Source organism: Sarcophilus harrisii, chromosome 6 (assembly GCF_902635505.1).
Source record: "Sarcophilus harrisii chromosome 6, mSarHar1.11, whole genome shotgun sequence".
Lineage (NCBI taxonomy): Eukaryota > Metazoa > Chordata > Mammalia > Dasyuromorphia > Dasyuridae > Sarcophilus > Sarcophilus harrisii.
Genome location: NC_045431.1, coordinates 252002620 through 252014656, shown reverse-complemented (window position 1 = coordinate 252014656; position 12037 = coordinate 252002620). Strand labels below are relative to the sequence as shown.

The following is a 12037-nucleotide window of genomic DNA, read 5'->3' as shown; positions in this document are numbered from 1 at the left end:
TAAAGTCAATTTTTTCACCCCAAAATAAGTTTTTTTTTCTTAAATTTGTTCTCATCTCCTAAAAGGAAAAAAATTTATTCCCTTAAATTTAAAAAATCTTGGGTGATTCCCCCAACAAAATAAAAAGATAATGCAAATAATAGAGGTTTAACCTGGGACAAAATGGTTTGCTTAATTTTATAAACCATTCTAAGGGCTTTCTCTATCCAAAAAGGTTTTCTTCCCTTTTTTTAATTTTTGTATGCCGAAATCATAAAAGGAAAAAAGCCCAATTGAAAAAAATCAACAAACTTTTTTTTAATTGGAAAAAGTACATCCCTAATTGGGAAAAGAAAAAGCTAAGTAGTATTAAGTAAGGAATAATATTTTTTAAAAAAATATTTCCCTATTTTAAAAAACCTGGAGGGTTTATAGATTGATGATGAGAAAAAAAGAACCAAAATAAATTGACACAATAATAGCCAGAATGTGGTTTATCAACTATACAACTTGGTATTCTCATGATTATGATCCAAGAATCCCAATAAAGGAAAGAAAACCACCCATTGGGAAAAAGAACAAAAACTGAATATTCAACAATGGAAAACCCATTTTTTTTTTTTGTTTTAGTTGTTTTTCACTTTTTGAAATTTTTTTAACCGACAAAACAAGAAAAAAGATAATTGTAAAATAATTGCCTTTTGAAATTTTATCAATATGCGGAATTTGTTTCATTTCAAAATCAGAGGATTCCAATAATTAGAAAAAAAAATTATTAGTTTAAAAATCATATTTTAAAATTATCACATTGTTTTTTTGCCTTCTCAAAATCGATTCTAACGAGATAAGGGTCAGCCCAAAACGATGTAAAAAATAAGATTTCTTTTAAAACGAAAACAAATTTTTTGTGTGCTAATTTTTTCATTTTTCATAAAATTTCCATTTAAAATTTTTGTTTTACCATCATTTTTTATCAGATTTTTTATTTTCTTAATTTTTTGCTCTTTTATGGGTCTTTTTATGTAATTTTTCTTCTCTAGTTGAAAATGATTCATTCCCAATATTTTGTTTCTCATTTATTTTATTTTCTCAAACATGGTAAATTTTTGGTTTGGTTTCATACTTTTTTTTACCAATTCTTTTTTTTCAAATTAATTTCTTTTTTTCTAAAATTTATTTTTCTCCTTTTAAAAAATATGGAATAAACTCTTCTCTGATTAATTAAAACAGAAAAAATTTGGTTGGGAAGGCTAACACAATCATTTTTTCATTCTAAATATTTAACCTTCAAAAAATCTACCTATTAAAAAAAGGTATAAAACTTTTTTTGACCACCAGGTTTTATTAAAGGAAAAAAAGAAAGGAAAAGAACACTTGCATTGTTTGTGCAGTTTCTTTTGGGAAAATTTAACCCACAAAGGGAGAATTGAAAATTAGAGCGAAATGGAATTTTGACATTCAAAGCTTCAGAATAAGAATTTTTAAAGTGTGCTGAAATTTATTTCATTTACACAAATACAGAAGATTTATACTATGATAATTAGAAAAATGTATTATCTTTCACTAGTGCTTTATAGTTGAAAGTATATTATAGATGTATTCTCATTTGCTCTTCATCACAACCAAGGAAAAAGGTTTTGGGAAAAAAATGGTTTTTCCAAATCACAAAGAAAAGTGACTGTGTTAAACCAACCTAATTCTCATAAAATGAAAATATTTGGTCTGAGGTTTGTCAAATTGTATATTCATTCATACATTCTTTTTTGAGGCAAAGTTCCCTCATCATCAAATGAAAATAATAATAATAAAACCGTTCTTATCTCCCTAGGAGAAGGATTGTTCTTTGAAATCAATAATAATTGTGAAGTGCTAGAATAATTTTAAAGAATATTTTATAAGTTTCTTCAGTGCCTTAAATAGTGATATACAATAAAAATTGTATATATTTACATACATAAAAATAAATATATTTGCACATAATAAATGTGTTTCAAATGAAATTGAATTACTTCCTCAGATATTGTGAGGTTTAGGATTCATAATCAGTGGAGAACATTAGCTTTCACCAATATCATTTTCACTTCAGTGAAATCTTGATGAGCATATTTCCAACATAAAAAGTCTTTATGAACTGACATTTCCATTCAGACATTAATTTAATTAGAGAAAATACTATATCATTTAAAGTGAAAAGATGTTTCCCATTGAATACTGACATCATATGAATCATTGCATCATTCAGAGAGAAGAAGAAAAACAGTGTTTTCCCTTTTGGTTTTGGGTTCAAAAATTAGTCACATGTTCTCGAAAACAAAAAGATGGGCAGAACTTCTTATTTTGGTCCCAAATGGCATAAATAAAAATCACTTCTCTCTGCTAGGATCAAGTGAAGAACACAGTGTCTTTCTTTTCTCAGGTAAGTTTTAAAATTCTTAAGAGATGCTATAGTAGAATTGTGATATGAGAGGACACTGACAAAAAGGCAAACACAAATGTGAGCTCTAAAGATTTGTAAATAATGTTTTCTGCCTGAGATAAACAGATGTCAAAGAATAGGTTTGTTTCCACCCTAAAGAACCAAAATTTGAGTCCTCTGAATGAAAAGGAATATAATTTCTTAGTCATCTTTAGTCTAAAGGGCCTTCTCTGTGTTAAATATTTTTATTGGTTTCATATATAGACTCTACCTTCTTCCAAAAAAATTTGAGTAACACATTGTAGTTTCATATTATTCACATAAAACATCAGAGCACATTGCTTCGCTTTTATATACATCTCTAATTTCTTCCCTAATAATCTTATTGCACCCAACACAAACAGATACAATACACACACACTTCTTTCTCTCTCTTTTTATTGTTTTGTAAGATTTGGGATTTATTTATGACCCAAACACTATATTTGTTTGAATGACCATCAGGTTATATTTTGTGTAAATAAATACCTACCACATTTAAATATAGGATACTATGATATAATTTTAGCCTTTTAGATTTGATCAAGGTTTGTCATATCATGAAAACTGTGCTGTTTATTGCTGCTTTTTCCACCCACCACATCCAAAAACCTCACTAATTGATGATTATTTAGGATAATAAATATTATTATTTTAAAATATTAACTATTTTGTTGGTTTTTATAATACATATATGTCCTTCCAAAAATTTTGAGAACCATTACAATTACATTTTGTTTACAAAAAAAAATAGAACAGATTTTTTTTTTCTCCTATATGTACCTGTTTTATAAACCACCACATCACTAATTTTTAAAAATCCCGAGCCACAATTAATTAGTCTTGTAAGATTTTAGTTTAATTTGAGAAAACCCCCTTATGTGTGTTGGAATGTTTATCAGAATCATGTTCGTTCAACATACATATTTTATACATATACGTAGTATATCTAAAATCACTAGTGTTTTAAGTTTTCAAGGTAACAAACTAATAACATTAATAAATCTTTGCTTTTTATTGGTATTCTCCATCCACCTCCCAAATAACCATCACTAAATACTATCAGGACCAAGACCACCCTTCTTCCATTGTTTTGGTTATATTTTTTTTTCCCATCTATTTCAGGTTTCTTTTTATCATTAAAGGTCCCCATGGCCTCTTATATTCCACCTATAAAACTGTTCACATTGAATTGTTTCCAAACTATGAAAATTAAAAAAAAAGATGGAAAGTCAGCGAATTTTAGAAAACCAAAGGTGAGATATTTTCTTCTAGGGTTATACAAAAACTTTAAGGAAACAAGAATAAAACATGAACAAATTGATATCATAGCTTGGAAATGAGCACCACTAAATTTGATCATTGGCTTTATCAAAGAAAAATTTTCAGGAAATGCCTTTACTACTTCTCATTAGATTCTTTGCCTTGTTATCTTACAGAATGTTTTGGTTTTCTGGTGGCTAAGTATATATTCAGGCGATATAGCTAATATATTCAAAGGTAGGAAAGTCCCAAATTTATTTATCTCCAGACCATCCATATCCATTAAAAATCAAGATTTTTTTTTTTTGTGACAAGGGATTATTTAAAATATTTGATATATTAAGTGGATAAAGCAGATAATCACAAAGTTTAACATGAATTCTTTTTTTAACCTCAACACAAAACTGTTACAAGATTCTATATTGTGATCCCATTTTTTACAATTAAACAAACTGGACTCAAAGGTCCTTTAATTGTTCATATACACGGATCCAATGTGGGCGGGAGAATTTCCTGACTGAAAACAATCGGTCTCCCAAAAATAGACCCATGAAAATAGCCAGCATTGAAAAATCTTTATGAAATTCAATGACAATTAAGAAAAAAGATTCGAATTGCCCCAAACTGAACAAAAACCTTCTTTTGGGACAATAAACTGTTTTGGAAGTCCTCCATTATATAATCTCTGCAGATCATCTGCCCCTCTTACCTCCTTTTATTATTTTGGACCAGTATCTTCCCGTTTCCCAAGTATCATGTCAACATTCCTCCTTGACCCATGTTCATTCCTTGTAAAGTCCTTAGTAACTTTGCTTTCATATACCCTTTGCATTTCTCTTCTCTGAAAATCCATCCTTTTGTCAAATCCTCACACCTTTCCTAAATTCTGGAATTTGCCTCTTATTCCTTTTGCTACAAGAAACTAGGAATTTGGTTCATTTTTTCAATGAATTAAATTGTTCCCTAAAAAATTCCTGATCATTCACTTTCCACAAGCACAGTCAATAATATTTTTTTAATTTTCCTAAATTTTCAAGATTAAATATAAAATGATTTTTTTTAAAATCTTTTAGTTCATTCAAGCCTTCTTTTTGGGACTTTCATACCTCATTCCACTGATTTGCTCAAAGGCATCTTGGTGGCCAAAACTGTAAGGTGGATTTATAAATTTCCAAAACCCGACAATTGGGCCTTGTGTAAACTTTGTCATCTACTTAATTTCTGCCTGCCCATTTACTGTGGGAAAAAATCCATCTTTCAGGATGATTGTGAGGTTAAAATTAATTGCTAATTTTAAACATTAAAAACCTTTTGGTCATTTTCTTACTGTTGATTCAAAAGTACGGCCCCATGTTCTTCCCAAACATGACATTCTCTCCTTACTCTGGACATTTTCCTCCCTCTTCCAATGCCGAAACCTTCTCCTATTTCAATCTTCTGACTTGTCAAGCTTTCTTCAAGTCTCAGGTAAAATTCCATATTACTTACCTTTCCAAATTCTCCTTCTTATGTGTACCTTCCTTCTCTTACTTATCTCTAATTTATCACACACACACACACACACACACACATACATAGACAGAGGAATGCATGTATATATACATGAATTTCTGACATATATACATATGTAATATAAATATTATATTTTATATATTCAGATATGTTATTTGTATTATATCATCTAAATATAGTATGTAACTTAACATCAGTTAAATACTTGTTAAAACTTTTAAAATTTTCTTCTATCCAATTCATGTTACAAATGGAATATTTTTAAATTTTAAAAGAAATATTAAACTAGGAAATTTCAACCGGTTCTTTCAGAATGTTCCGAATCATTATCTGCGAAGGTAAATTGACATATTTATTTGAATTAACCAGCAATGGACAAAACCTGTTTTATCCATCTGGCAGATGAGAAGAATTCTAAAAGTCCTACGTCCATCAGCTTTGCAAAAGAGTAAAATCTTCTATTTGTCTGGATTCTTTTTCAAAATAACAGAAAAAAAAACAAAGCAGGGATGATAAAAAAGCAAAAACACAATGAATTATCTTCAGGGGAACAATGACGATTAAAATTATGTTTTTGCCCTGCCTTATCATTTATTTGGTCATTTTTAGGAAATCTTGGGATGATCATCTTAACAGAATAGACTCCCAACTGCATCTGATGTACTTCTTCCTTAGTCACATGTCCTTCCGTATCTGCCCCCTCAGCCTTGGCCCCAAGATGGGTGGATTTCTTGGCCAAAGATAAACCATTTCCTTCACTGGGTTCCAACTTTCTTCTATTCTTTCTTTGGAATTCTGATTGTTTTATTAAGTGACCTTTGATCCTTCCCCAAACAATCCCTCTTTTATACATAAATACGTCTAGTCGGTTTTATTCTTAATTCATGTCTACATGGTGGGGTTTATAGATGCTCTGATCGATACTATCTTAATGTTCACACTGAATTTTTGCAGGTCCAATAAGATTAACCATTCCTTCTGTGATATCCCTCCTCTTTTATCACTCTCTTGTTCTGATACCTATATCAATGAGCTGATGCTCTTCATCATTTTTGGCTTCATTGAAACGGTCACCATTTCAGGAGTCCTCATCTCATACTGTTACATATTTTTGTCTGTGTTGAAGATCCACTCAACTGAAGGCAGAAGTAAAGCCTTTTTCCCTGCTCTCCTTAACTGTTTTTACTATTTTCCAGGGTCTGTCCTTTTTATGTACTTCAGAAAAACCCGTTCACTAGACGAAGACAAAATGACCTCCTTGTTTTATACCCTTGTCGTTCCCATGTTAAACCCCTTGATCTACAGTTTAAGAAACAAAGATGTGAAGGAGGCTCTGGGATAACTGAGAAACAAACTAAGTTTTTAACATCAACATCTAATTTTGGCATGGAGACCATGAAGAGAGTCTAAGAATATAAAAGTGCAATGAAATCATCTTAAGGTACTTAGGTATTAAGTTATTTTTTTTATTAGTAACATGCACACAATCACAGAATTTTAGAGAGAGACAATGACCTGAATTTTAAATATTCTAAGTTCTAAATTTTCTCTACAACAATTATTTGAGTTGCCTGGATACATGTAAAAAAAATAATATCCATAAGCAAAAGTAGAAAAACTAAATTATGGAGAGTAGATTGAATCTTTTTCTCTGTGACAGATGTTTTTATAATGGGCAATCAATCATGAGAAAATATTTTTCTTTAGCCCATTCTTATGTTGGAAACCATGGGTTCATCATAAAGTTGGATGATAAATAAGAATTGAATAAATATCAATACTGGTAATTATAAAATAACAAAAACTATTTAATCTCTTAATTCTCGATTTCCTGCTTAATATCACCAAATCATCCCTATTGTTCATGTTACAGAATATGGTTTTACGACCTTTGATTTCATTTATTCAAGAAGATATAAAAGAAATTGAACCTTTTCCAATTTAGGAATGTTCCAACTCACCAGGGGTAACATTCTTTAGGGCCTTCCAAAAGCAAGTATCTAAGCAATCAACTTTTGTTAAATTTCCAAAATGTTTTTACTTGCCTATATTAAAAAATACTAACTGATCCTCATTTGTAAAGTATTTAGAAATGGGACCTTCTGTGACATATTGTTTTAATTATGTAAACCAGTTCTTTTGTATTAAAAATTTTATTCTTTAAATTTCTAATTATCTGAACATTTCACTTTCAGTTTTTAAATCAAAACATATGGATAATATAGATTTTTATGTGTAGCATTTACCCTCCATCATTTTTATTATACAAGTTAATAATTGTTGCATTTTTCCTGTTCCCATTTGTTGAAGAATATTTAAATTGAAAAAATGTAAAACAAGATTTTCATGAGATTAAAATTTAATACAAATGACTGAATTAAACATTAACCATGTTTTTCCGGTTTAAATATAGAGAGGTAAAAGAGAAAGAAAGAGAAGGAGGGAGGAAAGATGGAAAGAGACAGAGAAAAAAACAATGGCAGAAAGACAAGGGAGACAAAAATGGTGTGAGGAATACTTTTTTTTTTTTAATTAAAGCTCTTTGTTTAAAACATATGCATGGGTAATTTTTTCCAATATTGATTAAAATACTTCGCATGAACCGTTCTGAATAAAAAAAATAGAGATTTGGTGGGAAAGTTTTGTTTTGGGATATTTTAGAAATGTACCATCTTGCTTTTTGAAATTTGAATAAATGGGAATATTATACTGTCACATTCAAAAATATATTTATTGTTGCTGTGAACCTACTTTTTTGTTGTTATTTTCACTTGTTTACGCATTCCTACCTGGGTTTCTTTGGGATACTGAAAGGAGGTTTTACTAATTAAAAAGTAATAAAATATAAAATATCAATTTTGAGTTAAAATCAAATAATGTATGGAAAAATATTATATAGGCAGTGTGAAGTAGGAAGGGGATTAGAGGGGAAGGGAATACCATTGGGTGAATGGAAAATAAAAGACTTTAATTCTATAGATATTTAGCATTAATGTGGGAATTATTTTGGTATAATAATACTACGGGCTTGACCAGATGTTTCATAGAATGAAGATTGGGAATATATTTTAGTAGGTGTATAAAAGGATACCAAACTATATAAATAATATTTTAGCAAGAGAATCTCAGGACAACTATTCCAACCTTCTTCTTTTTTATAGATAAAGGAAACAAAAAGCCAAAAAAAAGGACTTTATTAGGTTTGTGAAGACAGCAAGAGGCAGAGTCAATTTTAAAATGCTTTCTTGTTGCCAAATTATTGACTTATGTTTGGGTTTAACAAAACCCTTACAAGTGAATATTTAACAGTATGTTATAAAAGGAAATAAACTTTAAAACTCTAAAAAGCTAAGTTTTAAGTTTTATCCTATCTGCATATTCTTGAACAAGTTACTCAATCTATGGGCTCTCTTCAGTTTAATGAAAAAAAGGCATATACTAAGCTGTCTAAAAGATGATAGAAAATTTAACACATAACAATAATCATCTGCAAGCATTCCAGTGATATTAGTCACTTCTGCTGTTGTTTGGCTAAAATCTTTGAAAAATTCTTCTTGCAGAATGAGAACTCAGTACCTCGATTATACTAAAAGAACTGAAGGGTAAATCATTTTAATCTATAATGGATTCCTGGTATCTCACCAGCTGAAATGTTTGGTGTTGAGAAAGATTTGCTAACCCAGCTGGTTGGCTAAAACCTTGAAGGAAAATTCAGAGTTGCATGCAAACACACATTCCATAATGATTCTAATAATAATATGAGTCTTGATGATAAACTAGCAACCAAATTAATGAAATCTGGGGGAGTATTTCCTGGAAGGAAGGCACAAAATGGATTATATATGTAGACATATACAAATCAATATTATATATAGATTATAAGTAGTTATACATATGTATAAAAAAGATGAACTAGTCATTTGGGAAATAATCTCACCTAATTGTTGTGGGTCTCTTTGGGGTATGCTAGAAGTGTGAGGGAAGGGAAATTGGGTGTCCCTAAAGATTCTAAATTGGGTAGAAAATAGTGTAAATTGATCTCAATGTATATATGTGTCTCATTATTAAAAGTACTTTTCTTACCTACATCTTCACCATACAGTTACTGAAAAAAAAATAATCTTGGTTATTAAGTTTTTTGATTGGGTGGGAGGAAGGCAAGGCAGGCATAAAAAGCTTTCTTGGCTTTTCCAGAGGGGAAAACATAGAGCTCTGGAAGAGACCATATCATGAAAGCATTAACAAGTACTTTGATATTTCAGAAAACACTTTCTTCTTAAGAAACTTATGAGGTAGAATTAATTTCATTTTATAAATAAAAAAAAACAAATGCTCAGATATCTTTATTGACAGAAAGTTGGTTATAGAGCTAGTAATATTGGGACCAGAATTCAAAACTGTCTCACTAAAATTTAAGACATCATATTTCCTTTAATTTACTGCACTGACCCCTCAAACATCAAATGTTAGAAAAACCACAATATGCTCTACATTTCCCATTTCAATAAATTTTCTTCTTCTTTTGCTTTCCGTGTTCCCCTAATTTTCTTTCAAAGGGATCTTTTAATTCCCTAGTCAAATTAGGCTAATGATTGGATAACATAAAAACCATAACATTTGTGCTTCATCCACATCACTATTCTAATTGTGTGTAAAGGTAATTCAATGACAATGAGGTCTTCTCATATCAGGTTCTTTATATACAATTTATTATGTTATCAACATAAATATGTTTTCAATTTTCATCCTTCCCCTTCCTTTAATACAATAAAATATAATTTCTTCTGATATTAAGACTTTTGTTCCCATTAAAAGTAGATGATTCCTTTTTAAAAAAAATACCTTTCCTCTTCAAATTACCCATTTCATACTTCCAAATCTTGAAAGGTATCTTTCAAGAAATTATCAAAGAAAATCGTCGCTGTATTTTAGGACCAGAAATGAAAAAAAGAAACAGAAATAATCTACTGATAACCTTTTGAATGTCACACAAACACACACACACACACACACAGGCTGAGAGGGAGAGACGGAAAGACAGAGAAGCAGAGAGAAACCGAGAGAGAGAGAGAGACATAGGCAGAGAGAAACAGAGAAACAGAGACAGAAAAGAAAAAAAGAAGAAGAGAAAGAGAAAAAAGAAAGAGATGGGGGGGAGCTTCCCACATGAATTGAATATGATGGGATGGTATATAAAAATATTAAAATGAAGGCATGAGAGAGGGACGCTCTAGGAGAAATGGAAATGAATTTGGTTATTAACATGGCCAATTATATTGATAGTTTTCCTAATATTGAACCAGCCCTGCATTCCTGGTATAAATCCTACTTGATCATAGTGTATTATCTTGGAGATGATTTTCTGTAGTCTTTTTTGCTAATATCTTATTTAAGATTTTAGCATCAATATTCATAGGGGATTGGTCCTTTTTCTTTGTCTGTTTTCACCTACCTAGTTTAGGTATCAGTACCATGTCTGTGTCATAGAAGGAATTTGGTGGGACTCCTTCATTCCCTATTTTATCAAATAATTTATATAGTTGGGCCAATTGTTTTTTAAATGTTTGGTAAAATTCACATTAAATTCATCTGGTCCTGGGGATTTTTCTTGGAGTTGTTTAATTCCTGTTCTTTTTTTTTTCCGAAATGGGACTTTGCAATTTACTTCCTCCCTGTTATTCTGGGAAGTCTTATTTTTAGGTAGTCATCCATTTACTGGGGTTATCAAATTTATTGGCTAAAGTTGGGCAAAATAACTCCTTTTTTCTCTAATTTCCCTTCATTGGTGGAAAGTTCTCCCTTTTTCATTTTAAATCTAATTTCATTTTTCCTCCCTCCTTTTTCTAATCAGATTTACCAAACATTATTTTATTTTTTTTCATAGAACCCACTCTTAGTTTTTTTAATTATTTAAAGTTTTTTTTACTTTTCAATTTTTTTAATTTCTCCTTTTAATTTTAAATTTAATTTGTTTTGATTAGGGGTTTTAATTTTCTTTTTTAATTTTTTTTTGCCCCAATTATTTCTTTTTTTCTGTTTTATTCAAGTAATCTAAGGATATAAAATTCCCCTTATTATTTGGCGCATCCCACAAATTTTGGTATGATGTCTCATCATTGCAATCTTGAGGAAATTTTAATTGATCATAATTTGCTGCTTCACCCAATCATTCTTTAAGATGAATTGTTTGGTTTCCAATTCTTTTTGGTCTATTTCCCCTAACTTTTTGTTAATGTAGTTTTTATTGACATGACCGAAAAAAAGATTTACTATTTCTGCTTTCGATTTAATTTTAGGTCTTTATGTCCAATATATATTTTTTGAATAGGTTCCATGAACCCTTGAAAGAAAATATTCCCTTCCTGTCTCCATTAATTTTTCCAAAAGATCCAAATACCAATTTTTCAATATTCTTTCTTTTTAATTTCTTTCTTATTTTGTTTTGTGGTTTGATTTGTCTAACTGAGGTGCAAGGTTGAGATTCCCACTATTACAGTTTTGTTGCTTTTCTTCTTAACTCTCTTAACTTCCTTGGAAGTTTCCTTCCACTTGGTGAATATGTTTTATTGATATTGATTGTTGTTTTTTGCCCTTTGCGGGATGTAGTTTCCTTCCTTATCTCTTTTAATTAGATCAATTTTACTTTTGTTTTCGAGATAAGGATGGCTACCCCCTTTTTTTGACTCACCCCAAGCATAATTTTGTTCCAGCCTTTACCTTTTTACTCTTAATGTATCCCCTTTTAAATGTTTTTTTAACCAAATATTGGGGTTTCGACTTTATCCAGTCTCATCTCCTCCTCTTTATGGGGAACCCATTCACGTTTAA

At 30.1% G+C, this 12037-nt stretch overlaps 1 pseudogene; it reads left to right on the top strand.

Moving 5' to 3' along the window:
* Positions 1 to 5762: 5762 nt before the first annotated feature.
* Positions 5763 to 6575, top strand: LOC116420109 (annotated as a pseudogene).
* The last annotated feature ends 5462 nt before the right edge of the window (positions 6576 to 12037 follow it).